Source organism: Ovis aries, chromosome 7 (genome assembly GCF_016772045.2).
Source record: "Ovis aries strain OAR_USU_Benz2616 breed Rambouillet chromosome 7, ARS-UI_Ramb_v3.0, whole genome shotgun sequence".
Taxonomy (NCBI): Eukaryota; Metazoa; Chordata; class Mammalia; order Artiodactyla; family Bovidae; genus Ovis; species Ovis aries.
Window position 1 is genome coordinate 44,377,450 of NC_056060.1, and position 23,463 is coordinate 44,400,912.

Consider the following 23,463-nt stretch of genomic DNA (forward strand, 5'->3'; position numbering starts at 1 on the left):
ACCCACATCTCCTGCATTGGCACTTGGATTTTTTACCGCTGAGCCACCAGGGCCTTTCCTCCATATATGTTAGCTGTCCTTATACTATTATTTTCAGTGAAGAAATTCAGGCTCAGGTTGGTTAAGATATTCACCTAAAGTCACCCAGCTAGAAGGCTGAAGAAGGATCCCAGATCTCACCATGCAATGTACGAAGTCAATGTGAGAGACCCACTCTGTTTTACAACATCTTGATTGAAATAACAAAGCACTAATCAATTGGAACAAGGACCAGAGTTTCAACCCTGTTTTAGCCTGATAGTCCAGTGAATGAATGTTCACCATAATTTTGGGCCAAAACAGTTCCTCCCTTCCTGATCTCCTGATCTGCTCCTTGTATAGATGCTAACTTCAGTCCTTCCAGTTCCCAGAGCGCAGCTTTACAAGACTTAGCTGCTTTTCCACACACATTTCCCACTTCTCAAACCATTAGCAAATACTAAGATGTATATCTATGTTGTACCCTGAACTTCCTCTTGGCCCCCTGGGATTGTCCTAGGGAAGGGCACTGATCCTAGCCTGGCCAGTCAGCACGTTTTCCTTAATTTCAAACTTGAATTAAGAATGATAGTCCCTTTCTAATGGTGGAAATAGTAAGATGGAAAACTTGGGGATGCTGTGTTTTCTGATATATAAAGAAAGTCAGTCTTGAAAGAAACTGAAGCCAATGCAACAAGGGAAGCAAAGATGCAGCAAGGGAATTCTGGTGGTGCTGAAGTTCTTGGTTCTACAATTTCCCGAAGCCTTGGTTTACTGTCCCCCACCACCTGATTTTGACTGTTGACATCTTTTTGGATTCATTAAGCTAATTCTTCTCCTTTTCTTTGCCAAACAAGTTCAGGCAGCAAGTTTCTGTCACTTTCTTTTATGGTATTCAGAACTTTCTATTAGTAACTTGTGTTACAATTATTTGTATATACTTCCTCTACTACTTTCTTTCTAGAACCAAGATATGCCTTGTTCATCTTATTCCCACTGTGTTACCATAGTGTCTGGTATGGGCAGCACTATATACTTCTTCTTCCCTTCTCAATTGGAGGCACCCTTTCCCCTGTAGCTTCATTTTCTTTCCTCAGGATGAATGTTCCATTCTCTGCTGCTGAGTGAGAAAAACTGTCTGCCTCGGGCAGTTGTGTTTTGATGAAACAACACTCACAAGCTGTTGTAAAAATAAGCTCATTTACCTAAAAATGGTAACTGAATTACAGCCTTAAGGAACTAATGAGGGCAATGAATACTGGTAAGATAATGGGTGGTCCTGCTATAGGTGATATTTCACTTAGAATGTGAATTTCTAGTGGGAACTGTGAAATTTGTATTCAATGACAAGGGACTGCATTTCCAGAAGAACTACCTGTCAAGCTTGTGGTCCTATTTTTAGTATCCCTGCTTCCCTTGACACTCTTTGGCAGATCAATGATTCGTTAGGGAGAAAAGATGTACCGAGTGGGAGAAAATAGGCACGGAGTGTATTCTCATATGTAGATACACTTAACAAAAATTCTAGGCAACTTTTGTGACCTGGAGGTTGGTATCTTGAGAATACATTATTATCAGAATATGTAACTTTTTCTATTTAGCTATCAGCTCCAGGGTGAAGTTCTGTCTAGAAATCTCTTTTCGAGACTATTCATTTTCTGCACAATCTTTTAGCTCAAATCATACTTCTTTTTATTGATGGCTGGTTTTGTTTGTTCCATGCAAGTCTTTGTCTTTCAGAATAATTTTAATTAGTCCTTGGGTTTGGTCAGTTTCCAATTTTACGAGTACCCAGAGAAAATTGCAAACGATGATACTCTGTTTAAAGAATGATGTATTCCAGAGGACCTACTAAAATGTCTATCATACATAGATATCTAATATCTATAAATATCAAGTTACAATAAATATCTCACCCTTCCTTTGGATCTTGCTTCTCTTGTGGAGTGGTAAGGTAAGGTAAATGAGTTTCAGAAGTTGGGTGTCTAACTTTATAATTTTGCTCATTCCACAGATAAAAAATACAGGGGAATGGAATCCACATGGTTGGTAATTTAGCCATCTTTTCATGGACATTTATCTCCATCTTAGCTTTTCAGGACCCAAATGGCATGGACCTGCTTCGTACAGCCTATTGTTTCAGCATGAAGTCATACACAGCAGGCACCAATAAATGTGAGAAATAATTGAATAATATATACACTGTCTTGGAACATGCTTAAGGATAGTGCTGATATCTATCTCAAAGTCTTTTTGTAAAAAAAACCAAAGTGGAATATAAACAAACACATACAAATAAGGTATTGTTTTCACATTTGGAAAAGCTTCTCTGATAGGCAGTATTACCTGGATCAGAAAGACTAACTGAAGGAAACTCCTGGAGACCAAGTATGTGAAGGGGAATGCATTCTCCTTCTCTGGTGTTTAAACAGAAGCTGTAAGAACAAAATGTTTCTAATGAAGATACCACTGATTTTTCCCTCCATTAATTCCATCTTTCTTCAAAACTAATGGGTATATACAATGACTCCACATCAAAGGCTCTTTTCTAATTGTTTAGGAGATGTGAGTTTTATTAGAACAAAGCAAAATTCACAACCCACAACAGAGCAATTTCTTGAAGTTATTTTGGAGTTGATTTATGAATCACTCTTTAGAAAATGGGCTGGATCCTCATGATGTGTGCTAGCCTTCTAAACCTTCTTCAGGATGTGTTTCAGCCCTGTCCTTCCTCTCACTCAATCCTTCCCCCCATACCCTTGTCACTTGCAGTCTCCTCACACTGTATTATACTAATAAATTTTCTTCCCTTCCCCCTCCCATTACACCATAAGCTCATTGAAGGTAGGTATTAAAGCTTGCTCAGCTTAGTATATTCTGAGTCTTGCACAAGTGCCTGATTTATGATAGGCATTCAACAAAGATCTGTTAAATGAATGAATGAAAATAATGCATCATATCTGTAGAGTTTTAGGCTTACAAGTACTTTCCTGTGTTATTTGACCCCAAGGCAGGTAAGATATCCATTATCGGCCCTATTTACAGATGTTAGAGGAGATTTAGAAAGGCTGTGTAAACTGAGGGCAGATTAGCTGCAATTTCAGGAAACACCAGGACTCATGACTGTAGATTCCTGCTTGGAGCCCCAAACAAACTTTACTCCCTAAATCCTTTCAACTGTCTCCCTGTTCTGCCTCCACCCTTCACTCCTCTGTTGGTTCCTTTCACCTGTGACTTACCCCCATTTTTTATTTCATTTCAGTTCAGTTCAGTAGCTCAGTCGTCTCCGAATCTTTGCAATCCCATGAATCACAGCACGCCAGGCCTCCTTAACCATCACCAACTCCCGGAGTTTACCCAAACTCATGTCCATTGAGTTGGTGATGCCATCATCTCATCCTGTGTCGTCCCCTTCTCCTCCTGCCTTCAATCTTTCTCAACATCAGGGTCTTTTCAAATGAGTCAGCTCTTTGTATCATATTCCCCATATGCAGATGAAAGATGAAAAAAATGTATTTTTCTGTTGATTTTCCACTTCCTCTATCTGGGACCTCCTGGTTGAGTTGTAGGGTTGTGGAGTATGCGGTATGAGGTGGGGATGATGTGTTTTCGAGAAAAGATGTAGCTGGTTGTGGTGGTCAGAGTATGTAGCTCCAAGATCAGGCAGGAGCCTATAAAGATGAGGCCTTGGCTTTCAGTTCCCTTTATTTCCACCAACTCCCCATGACCCCACCCCCTCATCTCCAACGTTTTTCTCCAGGGGAAATTTGAATAAAATCAACTGGTAGAATTTGGAGTATGATGCTGATTATGAGACTTCAGTAGATATTTTTCTTTGTCGTTGTTTCTAAAAAATATTTATTTGGCTGCACTGCGTCTTAGTTGTGGCACATCGGATTTTCGATCTTCACTGCGGTATATGGGATCTTTTAGTTTCGGCATGAAAATTTTTTACTCTAGTTCCTTGACCAGGGATCGAACCCTGGGCCCCCTGCCACTGGATCACCGGCAAAGTCCCAGGCAGATGTTGATTTGAGTATTAAAGAGTGGCCAGGAAAGGAGGGGAGTGATGAAGGTGGGGGTGGAAGGAATTCAGGGCTTATTTGCTGATATTATTTGCATTTCATAATTGTATGCAATTGGAGTCAATTGTATCCCTTTCTCCTTTCCACACTGTCCTGAGGGGGGAAGCTAAGGAGAGGGGAAAGGAGGGAATGTCTCAATTTGCCTTTACAATAAGTGGAGTTCCAGTGAAGTTTTACAAATCCAAGAAAAATGGAATGTCATGGGATGCTTCGAGTGGCGCTGAAGCACATCATCAAGCTAAAATGAGGCTGGCAAGGGAGCTTGTTAACCTTGTTTTAGCTTTACACACAATACCCAGATCATAAAGCACTGGCAACAATGACATCACTTCATGGATACCCACTCCCTCACATCTAGTTTTTAAGTTTCAGGTAGAAACTTAAATAGTTATACACACCATAAGGATTAGCATTTAATTACTAATTAATGTGTCAAGAGATTTATATATATTTTATTCTTTACAGACACCCTGTGATAATAAGAACTAACATTATGAATGAACAGATAAAGGCCCTCTGAGGTTCAGAGAGGTCAAGCAACTTGTCCAAAGTCACATACCTGGTGAGTGGGACTCCAGAATTCCCTCTCACCTATGTCTGACAGTGAGATAACTTCAGTCAAGTAACTCTTGGGCTAAACTGCTTCCCATATATCCATGGGGCAAGCACTCCCTTTTCTGCCTATACCACAATTTTTTTTACATTATTGACACCTACATGGCCTGTATGTTGTACATTCCTCATATGTCCCGTTAGATTGTGAGGGCAAAGATCGGCTCCATGATTTCAGTCAGTGATACACACTGGTGCTTGTTAGAAAATTTCCAACGAATGATACCAGGATGATGACTAAAAATGCAGTCTGGGAGTTAAGAACAGGTACAGAAGGAAGAAGCGGCCAGGTATAGTCATTCGACAATTTAATGAGCACCTGGATAGGTGTTAGGTGCTGGGGGGCACAGTGATGACTAGGCCAATCACGGTCTCTTCACTCAGAAGACTTCATTGTAGAGGTCGAGATCAAGGTCATAATTTACCCGTGTTGATCAGGAGAAAAAAAAAAAATAAGAGAGTCGTCCTAGGCCCCAGCGTCTCTGGGGTTTTGGCATTCCTGCCCCGCAAAGACACGAATAATAAGCTAGAACTCAGTCAAGTGAAACGCTTTCACGTGACTGAACCTGACAGGCCAGAAGTCTCGAGCTGGTTGTCGTGGGAGATAAAGCACACTGAGCGCGTCGCGCGCGCCCAAGATAAAGGGGTGTGGCCGCCCAGCCCCTGCAGCCAGTTTTTTCCCGGCGTTCCTCCACCCGCAGCACCAGGTGGCCGGGCGGTGGGGTCTTTCACGCCCACCACGAGGAAAAGGGGGAGCGCTGGCATCCCCCTTACTCCTCATCGCCCTTTATGAAACGCCCCTAACTGTGTTCAAAGGCGGAATCCGAGCAGTGCAGACTCCGCGAGAGCTGAAAGGTGAGGGCTGCGCCGCGCCAGAGTGTTCCCAGAAGCTAGGCTCCCCACCCCCATCCATTAAATCCCCGTCCCTTTTGCCGTCCTCCAGCAACCTCGCCCGTGCGCTCCTCCCCCAGTCGCTCTCGCCTCCCGCGCTGGGCCTGGTGGGCGGGGCGAGGGCTCCAAACTGCGCGAGAGTTCCGCCCAAATCCCGCGAGACTCGCCTGCAGCCGCTGCCGCCGCCTCTTACGTCTTTCCCTTTGACAAGTCGCCGCTGCTGCAGCAAAAATAAAGGACGCGGCCACCGCAGCCGCTGCCGCGGGTCGCCGGAGCCCTGTCCCACCCCCGTCAGCTCTGGAGCCGCGTATGGTAACGCCTCCTCTCTGCCCTCCTGGCCGCCTGTGCGTGCGTCCCGCCGGCTCGGCATGGCCGGCCGGAGCCGTTCGGGAGCCACCTCCGAGAGGGGCCGCCGGGGTCCCGGGTGGGCGGCCGGCGGAGGCCTGAGGAAACTCTGGCGCGGTGCGGCCCCCCTGCCCCCTGAGGCCTCTTGCCGGCCAGGCGCCTGCAGAGCCGCGTTAGAAGCCGAGCCGCCGGCCCCAGAGGGCGGAGGGACCCGCCCCTCCAGCGGCTTGCTACCTGTCCCTCGGCCCTTGGTGGTCGCATCGCTGACCTTCTTGCCCACCCCTTTATCCGCTAAGGAGGGCCCCGCCCCCGGCCAGGGCTTGGACCGGGGTGGGCGGTGGGGTGGGGTGGAGTGGCGGCCCGACTCTTTCTCGGGATCCGAGGAGAGCCGCGACCCCGGTGCCCACCGTTATCTTCTCCCTTTTGAGGGGTGGAGGTTGGGACGACGTGCCTTTCAACCCTTTTCTATGTATTTTGGGTGCGGAAGGCGCATCATCTGGTAAACCTTTCTCCGAATCTTCCGCCTTATAATTTATAAAGCTTCTGCTACAGGGAGAGGAGAAGAGATGCATTGTTAAGTCTCTGGGGTGAGATGAGGAGGATGATGACAGGAGCTGTATCAAAGAACATGGTGAAACCTTTTTTGTGATGGGTGGCAGGTTCATAGGAGACACGAGGAGGACCAGAGCTGATGCCACCTCCCACCTCTCCCAGTAGGTTATGTAAAAGACATGCTATGCATCGTAGAGAGCTGTAAAACACAGGGACGGACTTTGCCTTAATTGAAAAACGGTTTCTGTAATACTGTAGAAAATAAGGATACTCAGAATAACAGGGAATACCAAATCTGAGCAAACTAACCTATCCTTGTAATTCCATTTCCAGAGGTAGCATGTCAAGCTTAACATTCAGATTTGTTTCCTAACAGACACTTTTAATTTTTTCAAATAGTGTTTGGCTCATCCTTGATTGGGACTTGCAAAACTGTTTTATTTGAGTCACTTTTAGGCTTGCTTGAGTAAAACTGGCTATTTCTTCATTAGCACTGACTGTACTGTATCATCACTATCTCTTTTCATTGGGCCCTCTTCCAAAATGATTATTCGCTAAATGCTCTTGAAAAATGAAACATCAAAATTTATTACCAACTTGATCTAGTACACATGTGTTTTTACAATTCTGCCTGTGGTGACGGTGCTGTAAAGGAGTAGTGTTTGTGAAAAGCAAATAAACTTTGATTATTCATGGTGGGAAGAAAGCTATTTACCATAAGGTTTTATAAAATTTCCATTGGTTTCCATTGGTTATTTTTAGACCAAAATCATTAGGTGACATTGTATGTTTCATAGTGCTTTTGTGATTGGAGTGGGATGGACATGTGCCTTTGACTATGTAGACTTTAGTTAGTGTTTATTCAAGCAAAATTGAGTGTCCTAGGTGTCTGTATGTACATATGTGTATGTACATACACATATGTGTATTGAGCACCTGTACACGTTGGTAAATCTTGGAAGTGAGTTAAAATGAATTGTTATATTATTTGAGGAAAGAAAGCATTAGGTGGAGCAAAGAATAGTCTTGTAATAATTCCCTCAAGTCACGTGATGGTTGTATATGGCAGAACAAGACATCTAGGGATGTTGAAACTGGACGCTTTTAAAAGTAGGATAGATTGTCATCTATTTGGGGTTGTCATTGGAATGGATTAAGTGACCTATTAAGGCGTCTTATAATTCTGAACTTTTGTGAATTTTGCTTTCCCTAAGGTTCTTATCACTTTGCTTCTTAAACTTCTAGTCATGCTGTTTGCATGTGACACTTAGCCATTCATTTGCTGGTCATGTATTCCATTCCCAGTGCAGCCATCCTGGTGGTGTGTAGAGGAGAAAGCAAATGTGAACACGTCACTTAATTTCTTTGTTAATGTTATACAGACATATGAAAATCTTATTTGATTGGAGCAATTTCAGAAGACTTGATTAGGCTGGTTTGGTTAGTAGAGGATGCAAATAATAAATACAATGGAATTGTAATGTCCCAAGCATTTTTTTCCTAGAAAAAGACTAAATTACTCAATATTTGAAAATTTTTTAAAAAGACAACATACATTGAACAGCTGATTTTTTAAAATACAGATTTTCAGAACTTAGAAGAACAAAATTGATGACTTTGTGGTTTAGGATATGGAGAGAAGTTTGTATTAGGATAAAAGCAAATTAACTTGTGAAGAAAAGCTTGTATTTTGTGGTTGGACAACTGTGTAATAATAAGTAACAAACTTACTATAATCTATTGATAATTTTTTATGAAAATAAAACTTTGACTTAACAGACGAATGTGTTGTTATGGGTACACACCGCAGATTATCATGATACTAAAAATGTAAAAATTGGTCATTTTAAAAGGAGTTTGCAAAGCTAGTAAAGTTGCAACAGCAGCAGATTTTTTTTTTGACTAAAAAATATAGAAGGTATAAAAAAACATAAAGTAGGTAATTTACTTTTTAGATGCTAGATCTGATTTTTTGATTTTAGTTTGTTCTGTTGTCACTTACTGGACCCTTTAAATTAGTGGGAATGTTAAATTCCAGATGAGATCCCTGAGCAAGGAATTATGACAGTTGCATAAAATGATCAATTGATGGACTTTATTTATTTTTAGCTTTTGAGATTCCCAGGTGGCTCAGTGATAAAGAACCTGCCTGCCATTGCAGGAGACAAAGGAGACACGGATTTGATCCCTGGGTCAGGAAGATCTCCTGGAGGAGGAAATGGCACTCCAGTCCAGTATTCTTGCCTGGAAAATCCCATGGACAGAGGAGCCTGGTGGGCTACAGTCTGTGAGCTCTGTAGTCAGTGGGGTTGTAAAGAGTCAGACATGACTGAACACACACACACACACACACATCACACATCACATTTATTTTTAACTTTATTTTGAAATAATGTTAGACTTAAAGAGATGTTGCAAAAATAGTACAAAAGGCTCCAGATTTCCTTCACATAGCATCCTCTACTGTTGAGGACTTACATAACAATGATCAAACCCAGGAAATTCGCATTGGTGAGATATTATTAATTAAACTACAGACTTTATTTGAATGTCACCTGTTTTTTCCCCAGTGTATTTTTTTTTTTTCCTCTTCCAGGATCTAATCCAGGATCCCACATTTCATTTAGTTGTTACATCTTTCTCGTCTGGTCTTGTCTTTTCAAATCTGTGACAGTTCCTCTGTTTTTCCTTTTCTTTCATGACCTTGACACTTCTGATGAGTACTGGCCCATTATTTTGTGTAATTTTTCTCATTTTGGGTTTGTCATGTTTTTTGTATGATGAGATTGAGGTTCTGTATGTTTGCAAGAAAACTACAGAGGGGATGTGTCCTCAGTGCATGATATTAGAGGGTACATGGTGTTGATGTGTCTTATTGCTGCTGCTGCTGCTAAGTCGCTTCAGTCGTGTCCGACTCTGTGTGCTCCCATAGACGGCAGCCCACCAGGCTCCCCTGTCCCTGGGATTCTCCAGGCAAAGAATAATGGAGTGAGTTGCCATTTCCTTCTCCAGTGCATGAAAGTGAAAAGTGAAAGTGAAGTCGCTCAGTCATATCTGACTCTTAGCGACCCCATGGACTGCAGCCCACCAGGCTCCTCCGTCCATGGGATTTTCCAGGCAAGAGTACTGGAGTGGGGCTAGTGATATTTTAACCTTGATTGCTTAAGGTGAACTCTGCTGTGTTCTCCACTGTAAAGTTACTTTTCTTCTTTTTATAGTTGATACATAGTCTTAGGGGAGATAGTTTGAAACTATGGTGATACACTGTTTCTCCTCAAGTTTTCTCCCACTGATTTTAGCAACCATTGGTGTATATTGTCTGCAGCAGTTATTATTGTGATATTTTTCCTGCCGGTGATTTTGTACTTCCCTCATTCCTGAAAGAGATGTTCTTTCCACATTTGTTAATTTATCTATTTTGATGAGTGTGACTTCATGGATATATATTCTAAAGATTCTAATCCAATAGTGTCATTATTTTGTTGCTCAGATTCTTCCAGTTTTGGCCATTAGGAACTCATTCCAGTTGGCCTCCACCCTTGTTTTAGCACTTCCTTATACTCTGGCACCACAGGCTATAGTCTGTGCTCATCTTGTAATTTTCCTTATATCTGTCCTGAAATCAACTCCTTTTATTGGAGACCAGAATTTAAATCAAGACCTGAATGCTGGGTATGCTCACTAGGGTATCATTGCTCTTAGGCCCTCAGAGGACAGAGCAAGGAAATATATGTATATACTAACCTGCTCACACATGCAAACCCAGATATACACATGTTTATCTCTATATTTGTCTTTGTCTATATATTAAAACCATATTTGAGTTCATAGTTTTATGTTCTATTCCAGTCCCAACACCACAAGGTTCATTCCAATCTTTTCTTATTTGTAACTTTTTTTTTCTAATGGTGAGAAACCTGGCTTTCATTATCTGTAATACTGTATACCAATTTATTTGTTCAATTTTAGAATGCACATCAAGTAGTGACCAATTGCTCACCCTTCTGAGGAACATTTGCCAATTAGAGTGCACTATTTGTATACAAGTTTTTTCTTGTCTTTAACTTTCTAGTATCTAGTCAGCATACTGTTTTTCAAAGTTACTTAGGTTAATTCTTTTCTTCCTCATTTCCTTTAGTGTGGTTATATTATTCATCTGTAATGCAGTTAGGTTCTTACTCTTTGTATTCTATTTTGGGTTTCCCCAGTTCTGGTTGATTTTTATTTATTTTGGTATATGAGACCTTACTGTTACTAAAATATACTTAGAAAATTGTCACTTCTTACTCTTACTGCCCTGTTCCCATTTTCTTCTCCCCACCTTTTCCCTCACCCGTTTTCCATGACTTTAGGTAACCAGTTTTTTTAGTTTCTAGTTTATCCTTCCATTGTCTCTTTTGCACGAATGAACAGATTGTGTGTGTGTGTGTGTGTGTGTGTGTGTTTTACATTTCTTTTTCCCCTTACGTACAGGTTTTTAAATTGAGGTACAATTCACACAACACAAAGCCTTCTTTTTTGAAGTGTACAAAATCATTGTTTTTCAGTCTGTTCATAAGGCTTTGCAGCCATTACCACTACCTAATTTAGAACATTTTCATTACCCTGAAACGAAACCCTGTATTCATTAGTAGTCACTTCCTGTTGCCTTTTCCCCAGCCGCTAGTAACCATTCATCTACTTTCTGTTTGTATGAATTTGTCTATTCTGTACATTTCATGTAAATGTGGAATTATATAATAAGTGGACTTTTGTGCAGAGCTTCTTTCACTTAATGTGATCTTTTTAGGTTCATCTATGTTGTAGGATGTGTCAGTACTTCATTCCTTCCTATGACTGAATAATATTCCATTATATGACTATATCGCACTTTGTTCATCCTTGCACACTTATTGGACGTTTGATTTTCATTTTTTTTAGCTATTATGGACATTCAGATACAAGTTTTTATGTGGACATATGTTTTCAGTTCCTTTGGGTTTATATTTGGGAGTGGAATTACTGGTCCATAAGATAACTTTTTGAGGAACTGCCGAACTGTTTTCCAGTTCCTTTCTTTCTTATATGAAGAATGGCATGGTATAGATATTCTGTGCACCTTTTTTCAGTGTAAGAGTGTGTCCTGGAAATCAACAGTTTATCCTTTTGAAGCGACCAGTTTTTTGATATTCTGCACTTATTTTTTCAATTAAAAATTTAAAAATTTATTTTCTGACTGCACTATGTGGCTTGTGGGATTTTAATTCCCTGAGCAGGGATTGAACTTGGGGCCCCAGCAGTGAGAGTGCTGAGTCCTAACCACTGGACCACCAGGGGATTCTCAGATATTCTCCATTCTTTTTTTATTTTAGTAGCTGTATAGTACTCTCCTGTGTAGACGTGTCCTCAGTTATTCAGTCATTCTTCTTTGAGTATTTAGGTTGCTGCTTATATTTTGCATTTGTAAACAATTTTATAGTACATGACCTGTGTATATGTATTTTTGTAGTATAAAAGATACATTAATATCTTCAGGGTAGATTTTTATAAATGGGATTGCTGTGTCAGAAGTTCTGTACATATGTAATTTTGCTAGATATTACTAGATTTTTCTCCAGAAGGATTGTACTAATTTGTATTCCTATCAGTAATGTATGAGAGCACCTGTTTTCACCACAGCCTTAAACCAATAGAATATGTCATTGTGATTTCTATTTTTTTTTTTTGTCAGAGACAACTGATTTTCAAAAGTGCCCTGCAGTTATCTCAGTGACCTGAATCTGTTGTGAAAGGGCACTTATTGCCTCCCATTGGCAGATTCTTATAGCTTGAAAATGAAATATATTGTCCACTAATATTCTACTGATACATGCAGGTTATTTTGTGCAGGGGAAATTGACTAGAATGCAGTTTCCTGGTCTAGCTAGGATTGCTCATTTGAGACTTTTGTATTTAATGGAGTTGCTGCATTGATTCGTAATACCTTGCTCTGAAATACTTGTGGGGTTTAACAAAGGATAACTGAAATTGTGAGGAGAATTTTGTTACCTCTAGAGTATGTATGAGATACTAATTATTGGTTCACACTGTCTGCTAATTATTTTGAACAGTACATACGGACCTATTGACACTATGGTTTGCTGGTTATTTGACCAGTAATGGCTTTATCTGGAACCTGTTTTATTTCAATATGAAAGAAGGCCAGTCTTAAGGAAGGTGAAATCTAGAGTCTGAAGTTCTGGGTTAGGATAATCCTGTCAGATTTTAGTGGTGCCAGTAACCAAGACAACATGAAAAACATCCCCATCTTACAAGGAAACTTGTTTTGCCTAGTGAGGCTGGGGATTTAGGTTCTTTCCCCAAAAGGACATTGTTCCAGGTGCTTGGAACAGATTAATGAAAAAAGATTCTTTTACTAGAGGAGCTTACATTCTAGTGGTTTTTGATGAACTCATGTTCTCAGGAAGATAGATACTGAGTTCTGATAGAATTAGTAGAGGTCTGATGTAGTCTTAAAACACCTTTGGTGCTATAAAAACCTCAAATAACACTTTATTTTACTGATTACATAGAGAAGCCATGAAAAGTTTACCACCGAATGGTAACTTATGTTGTTCACCAATTTTTTTCTCTCATTTTAAGTGATTTCTACTATTGCTACTACTAGTAGTGTGTGTGGTAGTCGCTCAGTCATGCCCAACTCTTTGCATTGCCATGGACTGTAGCCTGTCAGGCTCCTCTCTCCATAGAATTCTCTAGCCAAGAATACTGGAGTGGGTTGCCATTTCCTTCTCCAGGGATCTTCCCAACCCAGGGATTGAGCTCTGGTCTCCTTCATTGCAGGCAGATTCTTTACCATCTGAGGCACCAAGGAAGCACAATAGAATAATAATAATAGAATAATAGTATGCTATAGTTTTTCCTCGACTGTGGTTCCATGAGAGAACTAATCTCTAATGTTCTAGGACATTTGAGCATTAATTGTATGTGAAGAATTAACTTCTCTCCAGTGCATCCAGAATGTCACTAGTTATGTACTGTCCGTGGGAGAACTGAGAAAAGGTTTACTTCAGTATTCATTTCAAGTTTTATGGTTCAAAACCTAGTTTTTATGAACCTAGTTGAGGAAGGTCATGGTCATTATATAATAGTTAATTAGGTGGGTTTTTTTTTCTGACTTATTACCACTTATTAGCAGAGTATTGTTGGATAAGTTTTAATCTCTTAGGCTGCTTCCTGATCTATAAAATGTTCAATAGTTGCTACCTCATAGGGCTCATGTGAAGCTCAATATTTTGGCTACCGGGTGAGAAGAGCCGACTCATTGGAAAAGATCCTGTTACTAGGAAAGATTGAAGGTAAAAGGAGAAAGGGATGGCAGAGGATTAGATGGTTAGATAGCATCACTGACTCAGTGGACATGAATTTGAGCAAACTCTGGGAGATAATGGAGGACAGAAGAAGCCTGGCGTTCTGCAGTTCTTTGGGTCACAAAGAGTTGAACACGACATAGTGACTGAACAACAGGGCTTGTGTAAAGATTAAATAAAAGAGTTTTTCCATCTATATTTATCCATTTCTGTGACTTTAAAAACTAAGTGTTAATTGACTTCCACATTTACATCTTCAGCCCAGACCCCTTCCTTGAGGTGCAGGGTCATAGTTCATCAATTTATTCCACATCTCATTTGGCTGTCTAAAAGGCTTCTCAAACATAGAAGTGATCCCTATCCTCACCATTTTCTTTGAATGTACCCTTAGTAAATTGGCAGGATCAATTAACTTGTCACTCAGACCAAAAAACTTGGTGTCAACTGTGCCTCTTTTGTTTATACCCTATAATCAGATCATCAACAAATCTTTCTAGTTCTATCTTTTGAATATATTTCTAATCTGATCAGATGTTACCATCTCTACCTTATTACTCTGGTCTAAACCACCATCATCTCCTGGGTAGATAATTACAATAGTCTTAACTGTTTTCTCACTTGATCTCCTACAGTCTCTTCTGTGTTTCATAGCTAGAATGGTCTTTTTAACTGTTAATCAGATGGGCCACTCCTCTGTTTAATACATTGTAATGACCTCCTTTTGTAGTTAAAATAACATCTAGATTCCTAGCCGTGGCCTATAAAGTCCTCCTTGATGGAGCCCTTGTCTGCCTCTCTGTTCCTTCCATTTCTGCTGCACTGAGCTTCCCTATATTCTTTGATCATGCTGGGTGCATTCCCAGGGCTTAATGCTTGTTCATGCATCGCTCTTCCTTCAGGTCTCTGCACTGCTTGCTCCCACACATCATTCATGTCTGCTTAAAAAGGGGTTCAGAGAGTCTACTTCTTTAGAGAGATCTCCAATGATCACACTATACAAACTAGTGATCACCTTGCCCCTAATTTCTCCTTGTCTCTCTTGCTTTATTTTATTTTATTTTTTATGGTATGCTTTCTGAAATGTAATGATTTGTCTACTTGTTTATTACTTGTCTTCCTCGCTAGAATGTAAACTCTGAGAGCAGGAACTTTATATCCTGTTCATTCCAGTGCCTAGAAAAGTCCCTGACACACAGTAAGCCAGAGATGCAACTCTAGGAAATTGTATGTGTAGTAAAATTATCTCTAAATTAGATTAAGTGATTCTACCTTTTAAAGATTTTAAACCAAAGGAGAACTATTAAATCAGTTAAATGATGCTGTGATTTTTTTTTGCATTGAATACTTACATGTGAAATGTTAAGATTTAGAACTTGCTATCAAGATTATATATTTATGCAAAGGATGTGCTAAGTAACATTTAAAGAATAAGCTTGGAGTGTAGCTCTTCTGTTTGTTGCAGTGTTTAACATTCTTTGGTTGTCCTCTAATTATAATGTTAGTGATGTTAATGTTATAATAATATTTCTTCTTACTCTGGCAAACAATTTTTCCTCACTCTAAATTCTTGATTTAAAGTTTCTGTTGATCTTTATTTTGGAGGGAATGTGTTATCTGAGCTTTTTCTTTTTAAACTTAATAGAGTAGCATTTATAGACACCCTTTTAAATATTGTCATTTAAAAATTTTCTGTATTTATTTTTGGCTTTTCTCAAGATGCGGTGAGCTGGGGCTACTCTCTAGTTGCAGTACATGAGCGTCTCATTGTGTGGCTTCTTGTTGCAGAGCATGGGCTCTGGGGTGCTCAGTCTTCAGTAGTTGCTGCACATGGGCTCAGTAGATGTGGTTCCCGGGTTCTAGAGCACAGGCTTAATAGCTGTGGTGCACAGGCTTAGTTGCTCAAGCCGGACATGTGGGGTCTTCCCGGATCAGAGGTAGAACCCATGTCTCCTGCTTTGGCAAGTGGATTCTTTACTACTGAGCCACCAGGGAGGCCACATTTTGCCATTTTTAAAGACCTTTCCTGTTAGTCACTATACAGTAAAAGTGTTCATGGAAAGTTTTGTGTGATATAATTCAAATAAGCAACTTGCTAACTGATAGTGTTAGAAATCTAGGATAACCTAGGAATATTATATTATTTATGTGTTAATATAATTTAAAAGCATGTGGGGGCCCAGTATCTTTTATATAAGGTATCACTGAACTTTCTTATACATCTGAGCATTCAGTGATGTATATTTAAATTTTGTCAGTAGTATAGTCATAGTTTCTGACTTCTCAAAATTGCATATTCTTTTGAAAAGAAGGAATGATGAAGAATGATGGGGAGATTTATATAATTTAGTGAAGGTGGTATGGTATAATGGACAGATGCGCATGTAAAGAATTAATATTGGATAACACTTATTATTTATTGTACACCAGGCACTATTGTAAGAACTTTGCTCTGTTGTATAAATCATATTAAATCTGGTTGAATTGTTTATTATTTACACCAATTTAACTTGTTTATTTGGTAGATAGGAGATTGAAGCACACACAGAAAGGTGCTTGCCCAAGATCTTGTAGCTGGTAAATGGTGGTGCCTGGATTTGAATTCAGAAACAAGGCGAATGTCGGCAGAAACTGAGTCGGGGAGGGCATGGGAACAGCCATCCAGTGATGATTTTGTCTGATGTAAAATCCCGTCCAGATAATGCCATTTGAGCAGGTCTGTCGTACACAGGTGTTCAGAAACTCATTTTGACGTAGAGGCAGACTTTTAAGGGTCATGTGTTGATTTGACCTTTTAAAAAATAATTTTAGTTGTTTATTTTGGCTTGCTGGGTCTGTTGCTGAGAGGGCTTTTTTCTAGTTGTGGTGAGCTGGGGCCACTCTCTAGTTGTGGTGCTTGGGCTTCTCTTCTCATGTGTGTGCTTAATTGCTCAGTCATGGCTGAATCTTGCGGCCCCATCGACTGCAGCTTACCAGGCTCCTCTGTCCATGGGCTTCTCCAGGCAAGAATACTGGGGTGAGTTGCTGTTTCCAACCCAGATACCGAACTCTGTTTTCCTGCATTGCAGGCCAACTGAGCTACGAGGGAAGCTCTCTTTTCATAGTGGTGTTTTTCTTGTGGAGCTTGGCTCTAGGGCGCCGTGGCTTCAGTAGTTGCTGCTCCCAGGCTCTAGAGCACTGGCTCAGTAGTTGCGGTGCACGGGCTTGGTTGCTCCTTGGCATGTGGGATCTTTCTGGATCAGGGATTGAACCAGTGTCTTCTGTGTTGGCAGGCAAATTCTTTACCACTGAGCCACTAAGGATGCCCTGCTTTGATTTCTTAAAGTGTTTCTATCAGTAGTTTTCTTCTGCCAAAGAAAGTAATAGATGTTAGAAGAGAACAACAGTTGGAATAAGGATTGAACTTCGCTATTTTAAAAAGGTGAATGTTAGTAAATTTTTGTACCCTGAAATAAGTTTTTCTTGGTAGGCCTTGAAACAATGATATTAAGTAGCGAGTTTAGTCTGAAAACTGTCTGGAGTGCAAACAAGTAGTAAAATAATAATGCCTTACATTTGTGTATAGCTTTTCACTGTCCCAAGTAGTTTGGGAAACATCTCATTTTATCTTTGTAACACCTCTGTGGAATAGGCAGGATAGATATTTTGCCATTTGATAAGTTTCCATAGAGGAGAAAGGTGCTTGCCTAAGGAATAAGCCCTTGAATAACCTCTAGTTGCTAGACCCTCTTTTATAGAGATTCTATTCGTAAAGGACATCGCTGTTGCTTTGCAAAACTGCCAGAGTGTAAGTGGTGGATTTCTGCGTTGTATGGTGTTATGGACTTGATCTCTTACATCAGTGATTGAGAAGTTCTTCATCTGGAGGCAGAATATACTTGGCATGATGAATCTGGGCAAAGATGGCCTATTGTAATTGGTATGTTCTTAGTGTTTGTTATACTTAAAGCCTAGACATTTTGAAGAAATACAGCTTAGATTAAAAATATAATTCTTGTAGCAACACAGTTGTAATCTTTTTTAAACTGATATTTTTCGTTAAGACCTTTTCCAGTTAGGCTATAATAATATTGATGCTGTTTTATTTATATTGTAGATTAGCATAGGAGTAGGGCACTTTGGTTCTTTGAAATCTAGAAGGATGTTTTGAGAGCTTCTGAAAAGACTCATGTAATGTGTGACAGTAGGGAAATGCTGATAAAAATTTAGTATGTCACCTGTTCCTCCTGTTCATTTTGAAACTATTCTGAATTGCACTGATTAAATTGGTCAGATATTAAGAGGAATTTTTCAAAAATCTTAAAGATATGCTGTGTAAGGGAATAAAGTCAGGTGCAAATTTACAGAATCACTTCACTTTAATGATGATTGAAAAAATGTGACATTGTTTTTCAGAAATCTATATGATTGCTGAATGTTCTGTATTTTTAAGTTGCATCTTTCAGTTCTCAGTGTTATTCTCCTTTTCCGTGGTGCTATCTTGTAATTGCCTCCTTGTTACCACCCCCTCCCTCTTGGTCTGCCATCTGTTGGCTTGGCTCTTTATTTCACTATAGGAAGGCAGGAAAGAGTTCTTGTACACAAGATAAAACTAGTCCTGTTTGGAGCTTGGTGAGCTGAAGCATTTATACAATATGTCTTCTGATCATAAATTCCAGAAGTACCAGAAGCCCACAGAATAGTAGCAATGACTCTGCAATACTGTCTACAACTTAAATAAAAATTTTAAAAAAGTATAACTAGATAATTATTTTCATGGAAAGCCATAAAGTGGCTGGATATTATTAACAGGCTTGTTAATAAGAATTAATTACATAGAGTTTAACATATTGAGTATTTGTGAAATTCTTGCAAATGATTTCGTACTTTATAAACGTGATTTGTTCATGGTAAACTTAAATTCACTTATGCATGACTGTGCATTAATCTTTTATGGGAATACATAGAGGCTATTTGCAGTCCTAGGTAGATAATTCAATTCCAAGATAGTATTTATTTTAAAAAATATTTTTATTACAAAATCTTTTAAACATATACTAAAAGTAGAAAGAAAAGTATAAAGCGCTCCCATGTACCTATCATTGAACCTTCATGAACTATTATACACAATCTTATTTTCTTTATATTTCTGTCTACCACTACACACTCCCAGTTCTGGACTTTTTTTAACCATATCCTGGACATATTTAATTTGTAAATTTTAGGTATTTCAATATGACTTTCAAAAGATAGTCAGTTTCTCTTTTTATTAAGTAAGCATAATACCATTATCTTAAAAAATTTATAAAAAGGTGTTAATGTCATCAAACATGTAGTCAGGTTTTATATTTTTCTGATTGTTTTATATACATACACAGTTTGCTTGAAGTGGATTCCAAATAAGTTTACAATTATCTTGTATATTAAATCACTTTTAATCTTTAGGCTCGCCTTCCTTTTTTTTTGTTAATTTAAGAAACCAGGTTTCTGAGAAGTTTCCCATAGCCTCATTTTGCTGATTGCATCTCTGTACTGTAAATATCATTTAACACATTCTGTCCCCTGAATTTCTTGTAGTAAATTGATAGATTTGTGAGGTGTTTTTTTTTTTTCTCTTGGTAGGTGTACTTCATAGGAGAAATCTGTGTTCCATCAGGTCTTGTTCTCTTTTTGTGATATTGGCAGTTATTGATGATCATGCATTAGGGACTGCAAAATAGTGAAATTCTGTTGTTGATGTATTAGATGTTTTGTTTTTTTTTAAGATGGTGTTTTTTAGAATAGTCCTTCAATAGTGTAAATTGTACATTTTGGGTCTTGTATTTATATTTGATCAGGTTCTGGGATGATTTGACAAGGTTCTCTGCTGGATTCTTTTAAAAAGGAAAGAGTGCAGATCTTTATTATTGAAAATCCAGAAAAAACTTGGGAATCTTAAATAACTGGAGTTTTACATTTGGCCAGTAAATAGCTGAGCATCCCATCATGAGATAACAGCTTGTCTCGTAGCATGTGTAGCTGGTCATTGGGGTTTGTTCTTTTGCAGTCAGTGTTCATTTTCAGAAATTTCAAAAGTAATTTGTTCAAGGCAGCAGTTATTAGTTTTTTTGAGTCTGATTTCTTGGCATGAATTTGAGAATAGGCTTTGGTGTGAATCAGATTTAAGAAATTTTGAGTTAATGTAACATAGCATATTTTGTATTAAAAGTTATCAAAGAACTAGAGCAGCAGCACTTCCCAGTGTAGATCCTTGACAAAAAGTTTTGAGGTCAAGTAAACTGAGGTACTGTTTGTACTTTTTCCTCTCTTGATACGTGATATAGTACATGTTAACATGTAAAAGACCTACAGTAAGGAACCTGTTTAATATTAACTCAACATTTTCCAAATTTATTTGATAACTGAGGCCTTCCCCTGTTCCCCCATAGCATCCTGAAGAACTAGTGGAACAAGTTTTCCAGAGGAAACAGATTTTGGGAAATACGAATTGGGTTTGAACAGACAATAAAGAAAAATGTCTAATGATGATGAGTATGTGTTACTTCACTACAGTGATGTGGGGAAATTTTGATAGACAAATAATAAGATGGAAGGTATATACGTATATTTGTGGGTGATTCATGTTGATATATGGCAGAAATGATACTATAAAGCAATTATCCTCCAATTATAAATAAATAAATAAATATTAAAAAAATAAGACATTTTTTCCAATGAGAATAAAAGAAAGAGGCAAATGTTGTTTGTTTTATCTTAGCCTGTAAGCATTATACTTTTAGAGAAGCCGTGTTAGGAAGGGACTTCAGTCATATATAACATTACATGCTAGGCACTGTTTTCAGTCCTTTATATATAATTTGTTATTTGTTAATCTTTACAACAAACTTACCCAGTAGGTGCACTGTTGTTATCCCAGTTTTACAGATAAGGAAATTGAGGCACAGAGAGATTAAGCAAATAGTTCAAGGTTACACTGCCGAGTTGTTGATACAGCAGAACCAGAATCTAAACCTAGGCACCTGGCTCCAGAGTCCTTGTGCATAGCCACTGCTCTACACTGCAAGATGTGGCAGATGGAGATCATGAAATACAAGTTAGATTAAGAGAGGATATAAACTCTGCTTCGAAGGACCATACATATTTTCTTTGACTTTCAGGCAGTCAGTGTCTGAGAGAAGAATGTGGAGAGCTGACTGTGTCCCAGTGAAGATAGAAAACATGGAAACCTGGAAACTGTTATCCATAAAGGTACACCTCTCAAAGATATAGATTAGATGAATGTAAGTAGAATGCTGAGTTAAGAGGACACTGTTATACCAGAATTTCAGAAGTAGAAGGGAATTGGAGCTTACTTTATAAGACCCCTTCATTTTACATATGAGATCTGAGGTTCCACAGTTTGTTCATGTGCTTGTAGTAGTAATCATAGCTCACATAAGTGTACTTCATTTTGCATTTGTACTTCATTCTACATTCACGTAGACTCTTGTTTGATACTCTAAATAATCCTGAAAGGCAGGTAGGTCCTATATTTTCTACAACAAAACTGGGTTTTGAATTTTTTTTTTCCTTGGCAGGGGCATATACCACATGGCATGCAGAACTTCCTTGATCAGGGATCAAACCTGTGCCCCTTGCATTGGAAGTACAAAATCTTAACTGCTAGACCACCAGGGGAGTCCAAATCTGGTTATTGAGTTTAGATATGGTACATCCTAAAGGCTAAAATTTCGTATACTAAATCACGTTGCCTCAGTTCATAATGAATAACATGTAAGAGTAGTGCACGCTTTTGGAATGAGATGACTTGGGTCAGAAAGAAAACCTGCATTTTGACAAATGGAACTCCCTCCTAAGTGTAAAAGAGAGTATGTGTTAATTGGAAACAGTAATTTTTAGATGGTATAGAGGAAAATAAAGAAAAAAGTAAAAACTACCTCACCACACAGAGTAACTACTGTTAAATTCTAATGTATAGTTCTTGAGATTTTTTCCTAGATTTTATATACTCAGAGAATTGTTTCAAAATTATATATATATATATATATATATATATATATTGCTTTATAACCTAACATGTTGTGTTCTTAAAAGAGAATATTCATAGGCAATTGGTCTTAGTAAAAAAGGTACATGCAGGGACAATAGGCATAAAATGATAGCCTCCTGGGGCAACTGAGATGTGCGGTCCCTTCCCTAGTACACATAGTTTAATAGCTGACCTGTTAGTAACAGGGTGAATAGATAAAAAAACCTGTTTGGGGTTAGAGTAATTTAAGGAGGCACTGAGTATGGTAGTCACCCCTTATTCATGGTTTCACTTTCTATAGTTTCAGTTAACCATTGTCAACCATGGTCTGAAAATATTAAATGGAAAATTCCAGAAATCGTAATTTTTAAATTGCTTGCCATTCTGAGTAACTTGATTAAATCTTTGGTGGTTCTGAACCCCTTTGTACAGTGCTTGAATTCAAGGAACCCTTATTTTACTTAAAATACAACAAAAGTAGTGATGCTGGTAATTCGGATATGCCAAAGAAACAGTCAGGTGCTTCCTTTAAGGGAAAAGTGAAAGTTCTCAACTTCATAAAGAAAATCGTATGCTGAGGTTGCTAAACTCTGTGATAAGAATGAGTCTTCTACCTGTGAAATTGTGAGGAAGGAAATAGAAAATTTGTAATAGTTTTGCTGATGCACCTCAAATTGCTTAAGTTATGGCCACACTGCATGATAAGTGCTTAGTTAAGATGGGAAGGGCATTATATTTGTACCATAAGATGTTTTGAGAGAAGGACCATAATTCACATAACTTTTATTATGGTATATTGTTATATATAATGTTTTACAGTATATTGTTATATTCTATTTTATTATTGTTAATCTCTTACTATCCTAATTTATACATTAAACTTTATAATGTATATATGTATTATATATGTATACATATATATAATGTATATAATGTATAAGTATATATAATGTAAAAGTGTATAATGTATAAGTCCATGGTCTGTACAGTCCATGGAATTAATTCTCCAGGCCAGAATACTGGAGTGGGTGGCCTTTCCCTTCTCCAGGGGATCTTTCCAACTCAGGGATCAAACCCAGATCTCCCACATTGCGGGCAGATTCTTTACCAACTGAGGCACAAGGGAAGCCCAAGAATACTGGAGTGGGTAGCCTATCCCTTCTCCAGCAGATCTTCCTGGCCCAGGAATCGAACTGGGGTCTCCTGCATTGCAGGTGGATTCTTTGCCAACTGAGCTATCAAGGAAGCCCAGTGTATGTATAGGGAAATCATAATATATTTGGATTTGGTACTGGCTATAGTTTCAGGTATCCACTAGGAGTCTTGGAACACATTTCTTGCAGGTCAAGAGGGGTTACTGCACGTACTATAAAGCTTTATTTTAGTGTTTTTTTTCTGTAGAATTTGGGATCATTGATTGTTTTGTAGTTTGATGTGGAAAAAACTCTTTTCACACTATACTAGATTAAAAGACAAGTAACAGACTCTTAAGAAAACATTAAAAAGAACAAAGTATAAGTTTTTTTGAAACAGTCTAAATATGGGATTTTTTAGTGAGTTTGTGTGTTGTGTGGGGGTTATGTAACCATCTCTAATTATCAATATA

At 38.7% G+C, this 23,463-nt stretch overlaps 1 protein-coding gene and 1 non-coding gene across 39 annotated transcripts in view; one reads left to right on the top strand and one right to left on the bottom strand.

The window, feature by feature from the left end:
- Window positions 1-5,799: 5,799 nt before the first annotated feature.
- HERC1 (HECT and RLD domain containing E3 ubiquitin protein ligase family member 1) overlaps window positions 5,800-23,463 on the top strand; it is a 210,765-nt gene continuing 193,101 nt past the window's right edge. For 23 of the 38 annotated variants that reach the window (XM_042252341.1, XM_042252349.1, XM_042252345.1 and 20 more), the window contains exon 1: window positions 5,800-5,918. The gene's annotated coding sequence lies outside the window, so the exon portion shown is untranslated. Of the gene's footprint in view, window positions 5,951-20,985; window positions 21,077-23,463 lie in introns of all 38 variants that reach the window. The other 15 variants (XM_042252343.1, XM_060417794.1, XM_060417798.1 and 12 more) reach the window with 3 other exon arrangements.
- Window positions 11,747-11,820, bottom strand: TRNAE-CUC (transfer RNA glutamic acid (anticodon CUC)). Its single transcript has one exon. It is a non-coding gene; the product is annotated as a tRNA-Glu (tRNA).